We start from the raw sequence: 19,290 nt of genomic DNA, 5'->3' as shown, positions 1-19,290 counted from the left end.
GATAAAACAAGTATCAAAAAGCAAATGAATGTGTCAGAGATATCAAGCTAATTACCAGCACACTGTTTACTCATATGCAAGGCAGATGAATCCTTAGATTGATTTTATCCAACAAAAGGGAAGATAAACTTTATATAAGAGAAAGAAGAGAGAAGGAGGAAAAATGAAATATGGCCAATATGAGAAGAGTTTTCTGTTTCCAGTGATTAGTGGTCAGTTAAAAGGAGGTGACTTCCACCCATCTGTCCATCCACAGACCAACTAAGTATCAAAGAAAACAGTTTCCGTTGTGTATGGATTCCCTGGAAGACCTTATAAGTTTATTATGGTATCTTTGTGACACATTGCCTCTATAAAGTATTAACCAGAATCCTTTTTAAAATATCTTTACTTTTGTTGCATCATATCTACACCATTACCTTCTTCAGAATTTCTCAGGTATAATCATGATTTTTCAAAATATATGGGTATATAAAATGCATACAAAGTCTACAAAAGAAAATACTTTAAATTGTTAAAACAGTTCTGGTGGCATTACTAGAAGTGATTTTTATTCTTTTTGTAAACTTTTTTCTGTGTTCCCAAATTAAAAAAAAAAAGGCATATGTTATTTTTATAATTAACTTTTTCAATTTTATTTTTAGAAACAATAATTGATCCCAGTCATTGATTACTCAGGTTGAACACTCAACTCAAATGTGTTGCTTCATTCAGTCCTTCAGCAAAACCCAGTATAGTTTATATCATCACCTCATTTAGAGACAAAATTGATCTTGATAGAGGACACCTGATTTGTCTAAGGATTCCTTGGTTCCATTATTTTGACTCAGTAACAATTAATGGCATATTCCCTCTGACCATTCCTTTCTAACATAATACTGGAAGTTGTAGCTAACACAATAAGACATGAAAAGACTATAAAGATATACAGATGCATACCTTCTATGTTCATGAGAAGAGGACTCAATATTACCAAAGTGTCACTTCTTCCTAACTTGATCTCCAGAATTAATGCAATCCTAATCCAAATCCCACAAGTTATTTTGTGGATATCGACAAACTGAATCTGAAGTTTTTATGAATAGGCAGAAAACCAAGACTAGACGATGCAATAGTGATGGAGAAGAACAAAGTTGGAGCCCTGACTATCTGACTTCAAGACTTAATATAAAACTGCAGTAATCAAGACAGTGTGGTGTCGGTTCAAGAAGAAAGAAAGACAAATAGATCAACGGAACAGAATAGAGAGTCCAGATACAGACCTCCATAAAAATGATCAACTGATCTTTGACTAAGGAGCAAAGGCAATACAAACAAACAAAGATTGTTTTTTTCAACAAGGGATGCTGGAGTATCTGAACATCCACAGGCAAAAGTGTGAATCTAGACATAGACCCCACACTCTTCATAAAAATTAACTATAATGGATCACAGAAATAATTTAAAATGAAAAACTATAAAACTCCTGGAAGATAACATAGGAGAAAACCTAGATGACTTTGGGTATGGTGATGACTTTTTAGATACAACACTAAAGACACAATTCATGAAATAAAATAAAGAATAAGCTGGACTTTGTTAAAACTAAAAGTAGAGTAGTAACTCTGTAAAAGACAATGTCAAGAGAATGAGAAGACAAGCCACAGACTGGGAGAAAATATTTCCAAAGAGCACACCTGATAAAAGACTGTTTTACAAAATATACAAAGAACTCTTAAACTCAATAAGAAAAGAAACAACAGAATTTTAAAAATGGACCAAAGATTTTAATAGATGCCCCACCAAAGAAGGTTATACAGATGGCAAGTAAGGATATGAAAAGATGCTTTAAATCATATGTCATTAGGGAAATGCAAATTAAAGCAACAATGGTTACACCTAGCTGAATGACCCATGTCTTGAACGTTGATAATGCCAAATCATGCAAGGATGTGGAGCAAGGTAATCCTCACCCACTGCTGGTGGGAGGACAGAGTGGTACAGCCACTCTGGAAGACTGACATTTTCTTACAGAACTAAACATATCCTTACTATATGATCCATCCATTGTGCTTATTTGTATTTACCCAAAGGAGTTGAAAAGTTAAGATACAAAACAAACCTGCATATAGATGTTTATAGCAGCTTTACTTGTAACTGCCAAAACGTGGAAGTAACCAAGATGTTCTTCAGTAAGTGAGTAGGTACATAAACACATCCAGACAGTGGAATACTATTCAGCACTAAAAGGAAATGAGCTATCAAGCCCAGGAAAGGCATGGACGAAGCTTAAATGCTTATTACTAAATGAAAGAAGCCAACCTGAAAAGGCTACACACACTGTATGATTTCAATTATATGACATTCTAGAAAAGGCAAAACAATGAAGAGAACAAAAGTCTAGTGGTTGCTAGAGGTTAGGGTAGGGAGGATGAATAGGTAGAGCACAGAGGATTTTTAAGGCAATGAAAATACTCTACGTGATACCATAATGATGGATTTATGTATTTGTCCAAACCCGTAGAGTGCACAACACCAAAAATGAACCCTAATATAAACTATGGGTTTTGAGTATTATGATGTGTCAATATAGGTTTTATCAGTTGTCAAAATGTACCACTCGTAGGAGATATTCATAGTTGAAGACACTATGCATTTGTGGGGACAGGTCGTATATGTACCTTACCCTCAATTTGCTGTGAACTTTAAAATGTTTTAAAAACATAATGCCTTAGTTAAAAAAAGAAAAAAAAATATATATATATACCTTTGCGGGGGGTGGGGGAGGTGGAAGGTACTAACTCAGAACTAGCAACCATGATTTGAAACTCAGGAGAAAAAATCATTCATTGATTTTTTTCTTCCTAAGCATTCATTTCTTCAATGACCTTGTTTTAATGAATGAAACATAATCCCTGTCTTCTTAGTGCTCCTAGCCCATCAGTGGCACAGATGCTTAAAGAAACACTTGCAGTAATGTGTAATAATGAGGGCAGAATGTAACACATAACTGCTAGTGATTAACTCTGCAGGATGGACATAGAGGTATAGAAAGGTGGAGCCTGCACTAGAAACTGTGATTTGGGAGACAGCCTTGTAATGATGAGAGAGAAGACTGTATATGAGACATTCTTGAGTCTGAAAGTTAACAAATAAAAAGTTATTTAAGACCCTCCCCCAAATTAATGGAGTTGCCAGGAAATATATAGAAGTTTGTGAATGAATGCTCACATTTTGAAATAATGAATTGAAAAATATAAATAATTCATACGTGACAATTTTTTAAAAAAAATATTTGAGGGGCGCCTGGGTGGCGCAGTCGGTTAAGCGTCCGACTTCAGCCAGGTCACGATCTCGCGGTCCGTGAGTTCGAGCCCCGCGTCAGGCTCTGGGCTGATGGCTCGGAGCCTGGAGCCTGTTTCCGATTCTGTGTCTCCCTCTCTCTCTGCCCCTCCCCCGTTCATGCTCTGTCTCTCTCTGTCCCAAAAATAAATAAAAAACGTTGAAAAAAAAATTAAAAAAAAATATTTGAATCTGGAGCTAGATTGCTTAGGTTTGCTTTGCTACTGTGATAACTTTGAGGTTTAGGGCAAAGCTATCTTTTTCAAAGCTCAGTTTCTTCCATTAAAAGGCAGTCATAGGGCACCTGGGTGGCTCAGTAGGCATTTGAGTCTTGATTTTGGCTCAGATCATGATCTTGGGGTTGGTGAGTTCAAGCTCCTCATCAAGGTCCCAGAGCCTGCTTGGGATTCTTTCTCCCACTCTCTCTGCCCCTCTGTTAAGTTCTCTCTAAATAAATAAATAAATACATAAATAAACTTAAAAAAAAAAAAAACCTAAAAAGGCAGTTACAATAGCACCTACCTCATAAGGGTAGAAGAATTGGTACACATATATATCTTAATACTGTGCCCGATATTTTGAGGGAAAGAAGGGACAGCATGGCTGGAACAGCATCAGCAAGAGAGTATGGGAAGGAGATCAAGTGTGAGGTGAGAGGAGAATGGGGCTGTTACTTTGAGTGAGATGAGAAGCCATTGGAGTGTTTTCAACAAGATAGTGACAAGAACTGAGTGTTTTACGTGGATCACCTTGCAGGTGCTTTGTGAATAAAAAATGGGGTGCAAGGGTGGAAGCATTTACCCTGCTAAATGAAGGTATCTTAGACTGAGAATTAGAGCTGAGGGAACCAAGATGAACATTGGTGCATGGATTATTCATGCACAAAGGTTACTTCTCATCATGGTAAGTCTAGAAAATTCCAGCGTGTAGCTATGGTTGCCTTTAGTCTCCCTACCCTATAATTTTGAAATAGTGGCAAGTGGCAGCTTAGTATACAACTTGCTTACTTCTCTAGCATCAAACATACTTGTTTCAGGTGTCATTTAGTGATAATAGACCAGCTAAGGCTAGTTGGTTATTATCAAATGAGAAAGCTACAAGTGACTGGGGCTAGGAGATCACAATTGTTAACTGGCAAAATCTAACACAAATAAATTTTAAATTTTCCAAATTTTATTACTTATTTGAAAAGTATCATGTGATTTGACAACATCAAAAACTATATTAAACACAACTAATGATATATTAAAGGAGACTTTTCTTTAAAAATAAAAACCATTCTTATGTATTCTAAAGATGAATGCAACTGTTTCTTCCTTCTATCAGTGTGGTAGTGAAGAGTCACATGCAAAATCTGAAATTTGGGCAAAATATATCTCTGTACTGTTCTTTTCCAATTTATAGACAGGAGAGTGAGAAATGGTTAAGAGTTTTAAACTTCTTTCTAATGTTTATTTATTTTTGAGAAAGAGAGAGACAGCACAAGTCGGGGAGGGGCAGAGAGAGAAGCAGACAATCTGACACAGGCTCCAGGCTCTGAGCTGTCAGCACAGAGTTTTAAAGACAGCTGACTATTCGGAAAAGTTCATTAAATACAGTTTGAACATTCAAAGGCAGGAACATAGCTACATGTATCAGGCATAACTAAGTTACTGCTCTGCCTAAAAAAGTATGAAGAAGGGCTCCTGTGTGGCTCAGTCCATTAAGCAAGCATCTGACTTCAGTTCAGGTCATGATCTCAAGGTCTGTGAGTTCGAGCCCCGCGTTGGGCTTTGTGCTGACAGCTCTGAGCATGGAGCTTGCTTCGGATTCTGTGTCTCCCTCTCTCTCTGCCCCTCCCCCACTCACATTCTGTGTCTCTTTGTCTCTCAAAAAGTGAATACACTTTAAAACAAAATTAAAAAAATAAAAAAAAAATATGAAGAATAGGTTGTGAAATTACTGGGAGGCAAAGAAAGAGAAGAGCAGACAGAGGCTAGGAAGGTTTAATAAAGTCAATTGGACAAACACAATTTAAGGAAATTTTGTAAAGAGGTATGACTAATTTTTCATTACCAAATTATTTTCCTTGTCATGATGTGGCTCTCACTCCACCTACCTTAATTTCCTAAGGAATCCACATTGTAAGTTTAATGCCTTCTCTAAATGGTAATGGTTCTGATATGTGTAAAGCAGACAAAACTATATGGGATCTTTATATGAGGTGATTAGTGAAGAGATCAGTAAGTGGAAACACTATGACAAAAGCTGAAATTTAGACCCAGTGGTGACTAGGAAATCATTAGACATCTAGCCCCTGCAAAATCCGAAGAGATATAAGGACACATGGATCTCGTTGCACATGTACTGGATTTTAAGCTATTCTGATTTGGATCTAAAGTCAGCGTCCTTTGCTATCATTTGAGTTAATGCTTCAGCTGGGCTTTGATAACCTGAAGTGACTGTATATCGGGGATAGGGCTGTCAAGGGGTAGGTGAATCCCACTTAACAGTATTTGGATGGGTCAGCTGTCAACTTCAGGGGCTTTGCAGATCCTTTAACTCTGTGGTTCTCCAATTCGACTGAACATTAAAATCACATGGGAAGCTTGGAAAAAAATGCCTATGTTTCAACTCCATCCGAAAGCAATTAAATAAGAATTTTATGTGCAATCAAGTTCTGAGAACCACAGTGAGTATCATCAAATAACTCTAGAACAATTCAACCTGAACATCCTAGTCTGTGATCCCAGTTTTTCACCAACCAATCAATCATAAATCAGTCAGAAAAATATGGATCCTTAACTCTATAGAATTTAACTTATTAAAAATAGTAGAGGAGGGGTGCCTGGGGGGCTCAGTCGTTTGAGCGTCCAACTTCGGCTCAGGTCATGATCTCGCGGTCTGTGAGTTCAAGCCCCGTGTTGGGCTCTGTGCTGACAGCTCAGAGCCTGGAGCCTGCTTCCGATTCTCTGTCTCCCTCTCTCTCTGCCCCTAACCCACTCGCATTCTGTCTCTGTCTCTCTCAAAAATAAATAAACATTTAAAAAAATTATAAATAAATAAATAAATAAAAATAGTAGAGGAGAAATATTGATGTATGGGGCACGGTTATACCCTTAAATACTTTCTAATGATATTAAAGGAACTAGATTTATACATGGTAAATAACTATCAAAATTGCTGTATGACTTCAAATATTAGAATAACAATATGGACAGAATAATCAGAAATTACCTTAAGGAGGAAAGTGTATCTGGCTTACTCAGTAAGTACTGTTCTTTGCTTTAGAAAGACTACGACAGACAGCTATTGTAGATGGATAGGACTGATCCAAGTTACTTTTCACATATCTGAAAATACCATTGTTATTGAATCTATGCCTCAGATTCTAGAAATTGTGTTGTAAACAGGTGGACATGATGAAAGAGTTGCAAACCATAAAGACTGAGTTTCCACGAACAGAGTTTTATGTTGTCAGTCAACCTTATGACAAGTTTAATCAACTTGTATACAAACTTCTCACGATTCTTTATAGTCCTTAAGGTGAAATAACAATTTGAATGATAATAATTACTATTTCATACAATCAAAAACATTTGTTTCTTCCCTCCTTACTTTATTGGAAGTATGTATAATCTACCTCATAGTGGTACAGAGCCACAGCTTAGGATCTGAACCTCCTAAGTTTGGATCCTCTGCTTTCTCTGTGACCTTGAACAAGGTAATTAATCTCCATCTTTTGTTTCATCATATAGAAAAATGGGGTAATAGTACTATTTTTCCTTAAAAACTGTCATAGGGATTGAACTAGATAATACACAAAAAGCACTTAAAACAGCATCTGTCATATAATCTGTCCTTAATAAGTGTTAGCTATTATTATTATCTCCAATTTTCTTTGAAATCATGTTAATTAGTAATCATTATTACTCATACACAGAAACTAGAAAATAGAAGATTGCTTTATTTAAATTATATTTCCAATAAGTGGAATCTTGAGTCTCCAAAGGCCTCCACTGAAAGAGCTATACAAGAGGTAGCCTTTGGCAAGTCCCATCATCCTTTTTGTGCCTCAGTTTCTCACCTGTATATTGGGGTTAATCATACATCATACTTCAAAAGATTGTTGCAAGGATTAAATAACTTGCACAGAGCACTTATGACAATACCTGGCACAAACTAAGCACTATCTGTGAGCTATTATTTTTATGATTATCATTATTTTTATGATTGTGCTCCATTCATGATCTTCCACTTTGCTATTCCCATGGTTCTTTAGGCCCCTGAGGGGTCCTTTGGTGGATCCCCTCTACCCATGTTAATTTCCCTGGTTGCTTGTGAGCTTAAGGCAGTAGAAAATGACTACCAGCTTGTTAATAGCATTTTGACTGAAACTCATTTTATAGAACGTCCTGGGAATTTACATTTTAAGACTCTCATCGCTAATATTCTATTGAAGGATATTCTTGAAGTATAGGTAACAAAGAGCCAAATCTCATCTTCGCTACCTTTGAGTGGTGTGGACATTGAGTGGTGTGGGAATAAAGTGGGGGTGGAGAGGAGGCTGCTTCCTTGAACTTGGCTCCATTCTACATCTAAGTTCAGTCCAAAGAAAATATTTCTCTCCTTGAGAAGAAGGGAGAATGGCTTTCAACTCTTTGACACTTAATATCTGGAGTGGGAATAACAGAAGATGACAAAAATAAACTCGACTGACTTCATAATTCTTCCAGAAATTGGCATTATTTATATTCTTCTTTCTTAGGCAAGTAGAGTTGCGGCAATGGTACCTCGTGTCATGTGTGGCCATGCACTGAGGTACTTTAGGAAAATTATGATGATGACAGCAATTTTTAGAAAATGTACCTTCAAAACAGGTTTTCCAACAATGGAAAGAAAAGCAAATTAAAACACATCTTCTTAACATTTTAGTAGTAAGAATATTCTGATAAGACTAAACAGGTAAATTGTAGCATTCCATTCTCAAAATAATCAACTAAAGCAGCATTTCTGCAGTAAATTTAAATCTAATCTGCATTATTAAATAAAAAGTGATAGTGCTCTATTTTGTTTTACCTGCATTTGAGAATAGGTCCCTTTTATCTAATGGAAGAGAACAAAAAGAACAGACATAGTATTTTAAAAACAGCACCCTAAGGATTTTTAAAAACCAGAAAATTGAAATAACTTTGTAAAGATGACATTATATCATTTTTAGAATTTTTAAAAAGCTTCTTTCATTAAAAATCACCCCCAAACTGCATTCCTTATAAAAGAAATTACTCTACTCATTTTTATTAGTTTAGCTTTAATGTCAGTACTCAGGTTTATAAGTGCAGTATTAGAAAAACAATGGATTAATAATAGATGTCATGTGATGCTTTTATATCTCATATTATGTTTGATTCCTCATTGCTTTTCTCTGTTGCTTTAATTCCTAATCACTCTCCCCCAAACAGAGAGCATCTGCCAATTTCATTATATGGGAACTTAATAATACTTAATTAAAATACAAAGCTCTAGTTGCTATCTACCATTTAATTGAATGTGATTTAAATAAAACAATAATGGAAAGTATCAGATAGTTCATATATATTTCTGTTTGAAAAAGGATAATATCTTGACTATTTCTTCAGCGTAACCATGGGTTTTGTAATTTTATCTATATTATAAAAAGAATCTTTAGAAAATATTATTGGTTTTTCTCTCCTTCTAGCACTTAAAAATATGTTCTCCTGTAGGTTTTTAAATACGAATTTTTCTTTTGGACATTCAAAGCAATGCCATTACATTTGTATGTATCTTGAGAAGTTTATTCTAGGTAGAAGTTTGTAATGGTTTCAAAATGTTCATCTACAATGCCTGATAAAATTAGACATGACTTTACTAATTATTTTTTGCTTGCAAATTTTGATGAAAAGTGTGACTTTATGACAATCTGTTAAATGAATATCTTTGGGTAGGAGTGGTAATTATCAATTAGTTACTAGGTACCCTACAAAAGTGATGAAAGAACAGTAATAATCATGGCAGAAGAATTCAGATGTCATGAACTGGTGCTTTCTTCTTTTTTTCCCCCTAAATTCAGTAATTTTTTAGTAACACAAATCCATTAAGTATAGAAATAGGAATCCCAGAGGAAAAGGAGTGAGCTGGAGTACAGTGTTTAGAAGTCAATGTGTATTTTGTAAATAAGTTTGAAGGTGATCTTCAATATGCATCCTTGATTTTGTCATATTTGCTTCAAATAATTTTGAGAAATGACACATTATTAAGTCAGTTAAAGCCCCTTTTGTGCTCTTTCCCTCGCATTCCCCTCCGTCACCCTCTAGTAATCTACAATTGCTATTTGGTTTAGCTGCAAACACTTTTGTACTTTTATAACATAATTGTAAAACAAATACCCAGAAACAGTTCATTGTGATTTTTTGGGTTTTGGTTTTTGTTTTTGAGAATGTGCATACATTTTCTAGTTCCTTTTAATTCCTGTAGAGTATTCCATTATGTCAGTGGTGAACCAAGGTGGAGGTATATGGTGGGTATGAGCTGTGTGCAGGTAGGGAGTACTATTTTATCATTGACGTTGTTTAGAATTGTCAACGTTTTGTTGGTTTTATTGTTGTTTTTAAACACAGACAGTGCTCCTCCTTATTGTTTGCCCTAAGGCAGAACATTCCCACTTCCCTCCCTCCCTCAGAATGCCCCTGCAGAGTATGAATATGCTATGATTTCAAATGTCTTCTCTTTTTTTTTTTTTTAAGTTTATTTATTTATTTTGAGAGAGAGACAGTGCGAGTCGGGGAGGGGCAGAGAGAGAGGGGAAGACAGAGAAGCCCAAGCAAGCTCTGCACTGTTAACTCATGAAACCGTGAGATCATGACCTGAGTTGAAACCAAGAGTCAGACGCTTGAGATCATGACCTGAGTTGAAACCAAGAGCCAGACGCTTAACTGACTGAGCCACCCAGGTGCCTCAAAATGTCTTCTCTTTTTGTGTTCATGTGAATTGGCACTATTCAATGTACCTGGTCTGCAAACTGCTTATACCTGTCTGTGACCAGATACAGAGCTTTCATCACATGTACATTAGTCTAATGTTTTCGTCATCCAGAAAATCATAGTATGAAACAGTCTGTGTAAATGAAGTAGTCTCACTGAACCAGAGTATGTGTAATGAGATGACTGAATTGCGTTCTCTAGCAAGCCCCTTGCAGCAGAAGGGTAACAGACTGTTTACAGAGCAGTACTAGGCAGTGCTAGTCCTAGTACTAGCCAGTACTAGGTGTACTGAGTAGCATTGTTTGGGGATAGTTACGGTTTTTCTTATGTAGTACTTCGAATTCAGAGAAAATACTTATATGTCCTTCCCAGTGTATGAGTGCAGGAGTTTCTCGGAGCTTGTCCCTAACTGAAGAATGGCTGGGAATTGGCCTATGTGCATAGTCAGCTTACTAAGTATCAGCAAATCGCTCTCCAATGCGGTTATACCGGCTAAACCTCCAATCAGCATGCTGCATGTTTAAATTTTCCTCCAAAACTTACCAACAGTTAGAAATGTCAGACTTTTCTTTTCCAATTGAATGGGTTTCGAATGGTTTCTCTTTGCTGTTTGACCTTGCATTTTCATGATTGCTAGAGTAGTTGCTTATCTTGTTGTATTAGCCTTTCAACATTATTCTTGAATTACATGGGCTCTTTTCTTATTGAGTTGGAGGATTAATAAATATTATATTGCAGATAAATATCTAAATATCTTTTGTTAAGTTTATAAGTATCTTCTCCCAAAGTTGCTATAGTTTAAATGCTTATAGTTTTGGGTTTTTTTTTTTGTTTTGGTCTTACAAGAAGTTTTGTTTTTGATGTAATCAAATCCATCAATCTTATCCTTTATGATTTAAAAACATCTTTTTCAAGATACCTTTTTCTATTTCAAGATTATAAATAGTTTCTCACTATTGTCACCTGTGTTTAAACATTTTGAATTTTTCATATTTAATGGGTTAACATACTTTGTTCTGTTTGGAGTGAGGTCAAGATCTAATTTTATTTCATTTTTCCACGTGGATAGAAATACATGTTCTGATGCTATGAAAAAATTAATACACAACCTTGAATCGTGAATTTATAATGCTATTACATATTTATCAAATTCAGATTTCTATACATTATGTCCTGCTATCTTTACAGTATTCTGGCTACTATAACATTTACTGATCTTGTACCTGTCGCACACTATTTTCTTTACCTCCTATTTGATAGAGTAGAGCCCTCTATCCTGTGGGTTTTCTACATTATTATCGTGTTTATTCTTACATCTTTGCATTTTCATATGTACTTTAGAATAATTTTATATAATTGGACTATTATTTTATCCCAGATTCTGCTAGGATTTTTTTTTTTTTGCATTTAACTTACAGATTAATTGTAGTGAGGTTAACACCTTTACAAGTTTTAGTCTTGCTATCCATAACATATCTCTTTATGAAATCAAATCTTTTGTGCCTTTAATAGCTTTCTACGTTTTTATATTTAAATATTTTGCATCTCTTTATACTTTATACAATTTATTAAAATGTTTATTTATTTTTGAGAGAAAGAGAGAGAGAGAAAGAGAAAGTAGGGTAGGGGCTGAGAGAGAGGGAATCCCAAGCAGGCTCTATACTGTCAGAGCAGAGCCTGATATGGGACTCAAACTCATGAACCATGAGATCATGACCTGAGCAGATGCTTAACTGACTTAGCCACCCAGGCACCCCTGTATCTCTTTCATTGGAGTTATTACTCAGTGTTTTTTTGTTGTCTGTTGCTACTGTGGAATTTTTGTTCCATACCACACTTAACATTTTGAATGTACTTCTATATGGGATTATTTTGTGCTGATTTTATACCCATTTAACTTGATGGATTATTTTATTAGCTTTAGGAATTTAAAATACATTCACTTGGATTTTATAGACAACTACATTGTCTAAAAATTGTAAAAATTGTGTCTTTTATTTCTCTGTTATTTTTCCTTTACCAAATTGCATTGGCTAAGATCATCAGTATATTATCTTTTTCTTAAGCTTAATGGGAATACTTCCACTATGTTTGCTACAGCATCTTGACGTATTGTGGTAGCCATGAGAATGCATCTTGCAGACTTCCCATTATAGGGCATGGTGGATAATTGACCAAGACCCACAGCTGCTGTACTCTGAAATTCATTGCTGTGTTTTCTCTGAGGCCATACTTTCCATGGGCTGTTTCCAGCCAGTGATTGAGCAATGATTAAGTTATACCCCTTTCTAGGAGGGGAAATTTTTATAATCTTCCTTCTACAGTGCTGTTACCCCTCAAAGTTACTTCAGTGCCATTTTAACATTGACAAAAATGAAAACAATGAAACTACATTAATTCCCAATGAAGAATCAACTTTGAGGGGCGCCTGAGTGGCTCAGTAGGTTGAGCATCTGACTCTTGATTTTGGCTCAGGTCATGGTCCCACAGTTCGTGAGTTCAAGCCCTGTGTTGGCTATGCACTGACAGTGCAGAGCCTGCTTGGGACTCTCTCTCTCCCGCTCTCTGTCTCTCTCTCTCTGCCCCTCCCCCACTGGCCCTCTCTCTCAATATAAATAAATAAACCTAAGAAAATAATCAGCTTTGAAGTAAATGGTATATATTTTTTCTGATTGAAAGCTGTCATTTATTGTGTCAGAAATACCATCCAAGCCAGCACCTTCATTCACAAAATTTGTGAATTGACACTGATTACTTTAGAGGTAGAATTCTAATGTAAATCCTTGCCAAATGTTAGTGAATTTACTGTAATGCAATGCGTTTTCAAAATATTACATTACATTGAAATATGGTTAAAAGAAAAGACCTTCACACAAGTCTGAACTTCAATAATGTCATACTACAAATGAATCAAATTCAGGACAGAGTGCATATCGGCACCCAATGGATGTCTATGTGCAGAATTATGAGGCTGGGATTTTAAACGCTGGGAGTATTGGTTCAGAACACCTGGCCAGGCCCTCGTCCTCACAGTGAGCAGAAGACAGGGAATAAATTCCCAGCATAGGATACAGATAGTTCACATGATAGACAAAAGAAAATAGAACTTCTAGTCAATTTAGTAAAGTGGACTGACATGATAAAATCCTCTGTACCAAACTCACAGCAGCAGTGTATAAAATATAACTTAATATTTACTTAACAAATCTTAAAAATATGAATGAGCAATTCTTGAATGCCAGAAGTAAAGAAGCACTTCAAATTCAGATTGATGAAGAGGAGTTTAATTGAATGGTCTATGAAGATATTGGAACTAGATATATGCCTTTTACTAGGGGAGAGCTTTAATGCCTATGCTGGGGACAGTAATTCATGACACATTTCTCTTGAAATAACCCAATTCCGTATTTAATATGATTGAATTTTTGGGCTCCTCTTATTATATTATGGCAGGATTTTATTATACGTAGAAATTCCGCACATGAAAAAAATGTAGCCCCTGAAATTAAAAAATTCAACAAGTGGTTTATAAAAAGAGAATAAGCTAATTGGAAGATGAGTTTGGTATACTGAGGAAATCAGGCATGTTGCTGAACAAAAGATAAAGAAATAGAAAGTAAATATTAGTTTTAAAAAATCAGAGAATAACTGATGGGAAATCCAATACATGTCAAATAGGGGTTCCAGAAGGAATGAACGGGGAGACTAGGGAAGAGACAATAGCTGACAGAACCAAAGATGAGAGTTTCTCAGAATTGAATAAAAACAGGAGCCATCTGATTGAAAAAAGCATAGTTTTATGGCTGAGTTTATAGTAGGAAAATTAAAGCAATGTATAAATATGTATTGAAGCAAATATAAAACACAGTATTTATTTGCATTTACTCCTAAATACGTAATTACTAAACATTTTTGGTTGAGCTGTTATGCTCTTAAGATACTAAGAAACAGGATCACAAGCAGTAGAGGGGAAGTAATCTTTTGATAGAGGGAAGACAAATGAGCAAACATGCAGATAAACCTCACAAAGATAAGCACTATAATAGAAGTAGATAAAGAATATTATGACTATGACACTGGAGAGGAAGGGGACACATCTCTACTTCCAAAAGTCAGGAAGTCATTAAAATGAGATGATGTTTGAACTCAGTTTTACAAAAAGACAAATCACATAAGGGAGATTACTGCTTTAGCAAAGCGAGAGTAATAATTCTAGGCAGTACGCACATATACACAATCATGTGAGGACCCATATCATGATCTGTGGCCTGAAGATAGTCTGATAGAGCAGAGAACAGCAAAAGTCTCAGGCAGTGTGTATTGATGGAAGCTGAGGCAGAGCAGAGGACCCAGGCTGAGTTTCCACTGAAAGGAGATGGTACTTTGTGTAAAGGAATAGTCCCACCTAAAGTGCAATGTGTGAACTGAAGCCAGTCTGCAAACTCTCTTACTGGTGCTCAATGTGATAAGTAGACATAGTGAATATGAGCATTTAAAAAAACCTTTTTAGCAGTTTGGCATTGCCAGGAAATCCAAGTACATGGCTTCATACTGCACAAAACTATCAGTCCAAGAGAGATTATAAATTAAAAACAAAGAGAAGGCACTTGTGATGAGCGCTGGGTGTTATATGTAAGTGATGAATCGCTAAATTCTACACCTGAAACCAATTCTATCATATATGTTATATAACTAGATTTTAAATAAAAACTTGAAGTAAAAAAAAATTAAAATAAACAATAATGGGGGTGCCTGGGTGGCTCAGTCGGTTGAGTGTCCAACTTCGGCTCGGGTCATGATCTCACAGCTTGTAGGTTCAAGCCCCGCGTCGGGCTCTGTGCTGACAGCTCAGAGCCTGGAGCCTGTTTCGGATTCTGTGTCTCCCTCTCTCTCTGCCCCTCCCTTGCTTGCACTCTGTCTCTGTCTCAAAAGTAAATAAACATTAAGAAAAAATTTTTTAAAAACAACAACAATGACAATGAGAAAAACTGGTTCTTCTCTGTAGATAGGTTGAGAGGGCTTCCAAAGGTTTCTAAGTCAGGGAGAAGTCAGGATGGCTACAATGAGGCAGCCATCGCTATTTTATATATAAGAAAAAAATAAGTAGTGAGGTAATGTGGTTCAATTCAAACATGAAGTAAATGAGGAACAGTTCTCTTTGACTTTGATGATATTAAAAATTTTACTTTATTGAGATTTAAGCTATTCTGTTTTTTCCCAGAAATTTTAAAAATCAATCTGTTTCCTAAAAAGAAATATATATGGACCATGCTGTATAGCCTCCTCCTTCTTCCTCAAATCCATACAAATAAGAGAAAACATACATTTCTAAAATCCATAATCAGTTTCAGAAAACAGGGAATCTTCATGGTAGACTAGAAATCGTGAACTCTTGACAGATTAAAAATAGATGGTACCTGTTTCTCCACATCCTCTCCAGCATCTATAGTCTTGCACTGTTGGTGGGAATGCAAACTGGTGCAGCCACTCTGGAAAACAGCGTGGAGATTGCTCAAAAAATTAAAAACAGATCTACCCTATGACCCAGCAATAGCACTGCTGGGAATTGACCCAAGGGATACAGGAGTGCTGATGCATAGGGGCACTTGTACCCCAATGTTTATAGCAGTACTTTCAACAATAGCCAAGTTATGGAAAGAGCCTAAATGTCCATCAACTGACGAATGGATAAAGAAGATATGGTTTATATATACAGTGGACTACTACTTGGCAATGAGAAAGAATGAAATCTGGCCATTTGTAGCAACGTGGATGGAACTGGAGGGTATTATGCTAAGTGAAATAAGTCAGGCAGAGAAAGACAGATACCATATGTTTTCACTCGTATGTGGATCCTGAGAAACTTAACAGAAGACCATGGGGGAGGGGAAGGGGGAAAAATAAGTTACAGAGAGGGGAGGAGGCAAACCATAAGAGACTCTTAAATACTGAGAACAAACTGGGGGTTGAGGGGGGATAGGGGAGAGGGGAAAGTGGGTGATGGGCATTGAGGAGGGCACCTGTTGGGATGAGCACTGGGTGTTGTATGGACACCATTTTGACAATAAATAATATTTAATATATTAAATAAGTAAATAAACATTAAAAAGTAAAGGTGCTCACCTTACCTAAAAAAGAAAAAAAAAAGAGTATGGTAACTAATTAAAGAAGGAAACGGTAGCTCAAGATTGGTGGAAGATGGATGGTATTATACCTTTTACAACAAGAGTGGTAGTGATAGCAAGCATGGTTCTTGCCCAGACATGGCGTATACTTGGAAAAAGAAAAGAATGCACAGAGGGAAATAATACAGATTAGTCAAGTTGTCATAGGCCAAGCAGCCAAAAACATGGAGACAAATAGTAGCAATGGAATGGCTGGCCTTCCTCCAGGTGGGACAGTGGAAGTGGAACCTTGAATCAACGAATGAAAACAGTGTCCCAGATAGCCACACTTGGAAGAAGTGAGGAGCATATACAAGCCAGAAGGTTAGCCATAGTTGGTGGGCATGCCCCAGAACTACTCTCACTAAAACATATCAAAGTAAAAGCCACAATATTCCCTGCCTCTACCCAAACAGACAATGCAAACAGAGTTTAGAAGAGCATCTCCACTTCAAAAGATGTGCACAATAAAAAAACTAATAAAAATCAAGGAAAGCCAACATCATGAATGAATGAATGATGATCAGCTCAAAAAATAACACATCTATGTAGGCAGAAATGATAAGTGTAAGCAGTAGAGAGCTTTGAAATAAATTGTATTAATAGTGTGAGAGAAATGAAAGTAGCAGAAGTCATTGTTCTGGCCAAGTACTGGCATGAAATAAAACTTCAGTTATCAGAAAGAATAACGGAATGGATTTAGGTGAGGGAAAATTAGTTTCTTGGTCGAATAAGACAAGAAGTATTCCCAGAATACAGAATACAGTAGAAAGACATATACAATATTCAAGAAAAGCCCTCATGCAGGATGGAAATTTTGAATTACTTCTCCATGATAACACAGCTGGGAATAAAACATATTCCTGCTTTCTTAATTTCAGAGTATAGCTACTAATATTCTTTAGGTTTATTTATAAGACTGTTCCAGTAAGTAAAAGATGAAACTGCCATCTGGAGATACAAGATTTTCTTTTCATTGCCTGAAGTCCAGGCTTTCCTTCATGCTCCTTGGAGCTATTGAATATTTTGAGTCAATCAAAGTAAATACTTTCAAATTTAAAATATTTATCATATAATTAAACGGTGCTACTGTAAACACCCCTATTTCTTGTATATACATTGTGTGTTCCTCTAGAGAATATGCCAAAATTTGGAATCAAATATCAATATCTACAAATTGATATCCAAAATAGCTATTCTAATTCATGTTTGCACCACATTGTTTCAGAGTTCTTATTCCCTCTACCCTTTGCTAACTCTTGATATTATCACACCTTTATTTTTTACTAATCTGACATTCAAAAAGTATTTATTGATGCTTTAATTGGCATTTCCTGATTGCAAGTGAGATAGAAGACTTTTTAATATTAATCAGATATATTCCCTCTTCTGAAGATACTCTGTATTAGTAGGAGTTCTTTATATCACTTGAATGTTAGTGCTTTATTTGTTCCATATGTCCCAAATATTTTTGTTTGCTAAACAAGCCAAGTATTCAACCTCTGGGTACCTCAGTATCTTCAATTATAGAAAAAGGGATAATAATGATAGTATTACTAATGTTTGTTAAGAGTAACATATACTGTCTTTGAAAATCTTCATGTGATGCCAGGCATGAGAAACTCAATTTGTCAGTCTCATTTAAACATATATTTTGAAACATTATTATAAATGAAAACCTTGTGATGATGAATCCTAAACAAGAGAAAATGCACTTTTGGTAGATATTTCTCACAGCCTCTTGCATGTGCTCTCAGAGAGGGGAAGAATAATGCACCCACCCTCTTTCATCATTTTAAAAAATCTAAATGTAGTTTTATTACTGATGATTGAACCTCAGTGTCCATATTTCCTTCCATGACTAAATGTATTTATATAATTTGTCTTAAATGCTTCTTGTATTATGAATAGATTGTTTTTTACTGTTAACAACCACACCAGGTATAATTTTTCTTTAATTAAAATTTTTTCTATTAGATAGTAATTAAATCCTTTAGCTAGTCTCTTCCTTTTGAAAACAAACCACATTTCAGGGGGGGAGAAATGTGTTACACTCAGAATTCATACACGATAAGAAATTCATTCCACAAGTGGAGTAAGACCTTTAAAAGACCTTTATCTACCTCACAGAATAAATTTGATATGCCTTACAGACCATTATGCGAACTCTCCCTCACTCTGCATGCAGATAGAACCATCTCTTGAAAGTGCTAACACTATAATTTCCATTCAGATGATGAAATTGTAATAAAAACAGTTTATTATGCTACATTTGTATATGATTACATATTAGATTGTAGAAAGTTAACATTTATTTTTCTTCTACTAATAATCTTTTTTTTTTCAAGATCTAATAAATCCAAGAAGCCTAAAAACATGTTTAAACGAAAAGCTCCATTCCATAGGCCAGTATGGCCTGCTGGTGGTGCTGCTGAAACTGTCTGGGAGCTCAGCTAAATACTTATATGTTTCTATGCCACATATACAGGTTTCCTATATATTGTTCATAGTATAAGAATTGTTTCTTTATCACTAGCTTAACATTTGGATTTGGGCACATATTGTAATTCATTTAAAATGCTATCTAATTCCAGTTTACCCATTTTCTCATTCAGTCATGTCTTAGTAACAGAGAAGTCTTTTCAAGACTTTAAAAAATAAGAAAGAAATATTATAAGATTAACCTGAGTAGAATTCATGTCCTCTACCTGTTAATATAAGCAACTTGACAAGAGTGATGAGGTACTTGAATCTGGTGAAGTCAGACCTCTCTTAAGTAGCCTGGGTCTTTCTTTGATGGAATCTATAGAAACAATTTGTTAAAT

At 35.7% G+C, this 19,290-nt stretch overlaps 1 long non-coding RNA gene across 1 annotated transcript in view; it reads left to right on the top strand.

Annotated features, from left to right (window-relative positions):
- The window catches only part of LOC132679414 (uncharacterized), a 180,931-nt gene that overhangs the window by 28,917 nt on the left and 132,724 nt on the right, over positions 1-19,290 (top strand). The gene's annotated exons all lie outside the window — the stretch shown is intronic.

The sequence above is a fragment of the Panthera onca genome, chromosome A2, assembly GCF_046562875.1.
Source record: "Panthera onca isolate mPanOnc1 chromosome A2, mPanOnc1 haplotype 2, whole genome shotgun sequence".
Taxonomy (NCBI): domain Eukaryota; kingdom Metazoa; phylum Chordata; class Mammalia; order Carnivora; family Felidae; genus Panthera; species Panthera onca.
Note: the sequence above shows the minus strand (reverse complement) of the source record. Positions and strands in the feature narration are given on the sequence as shown.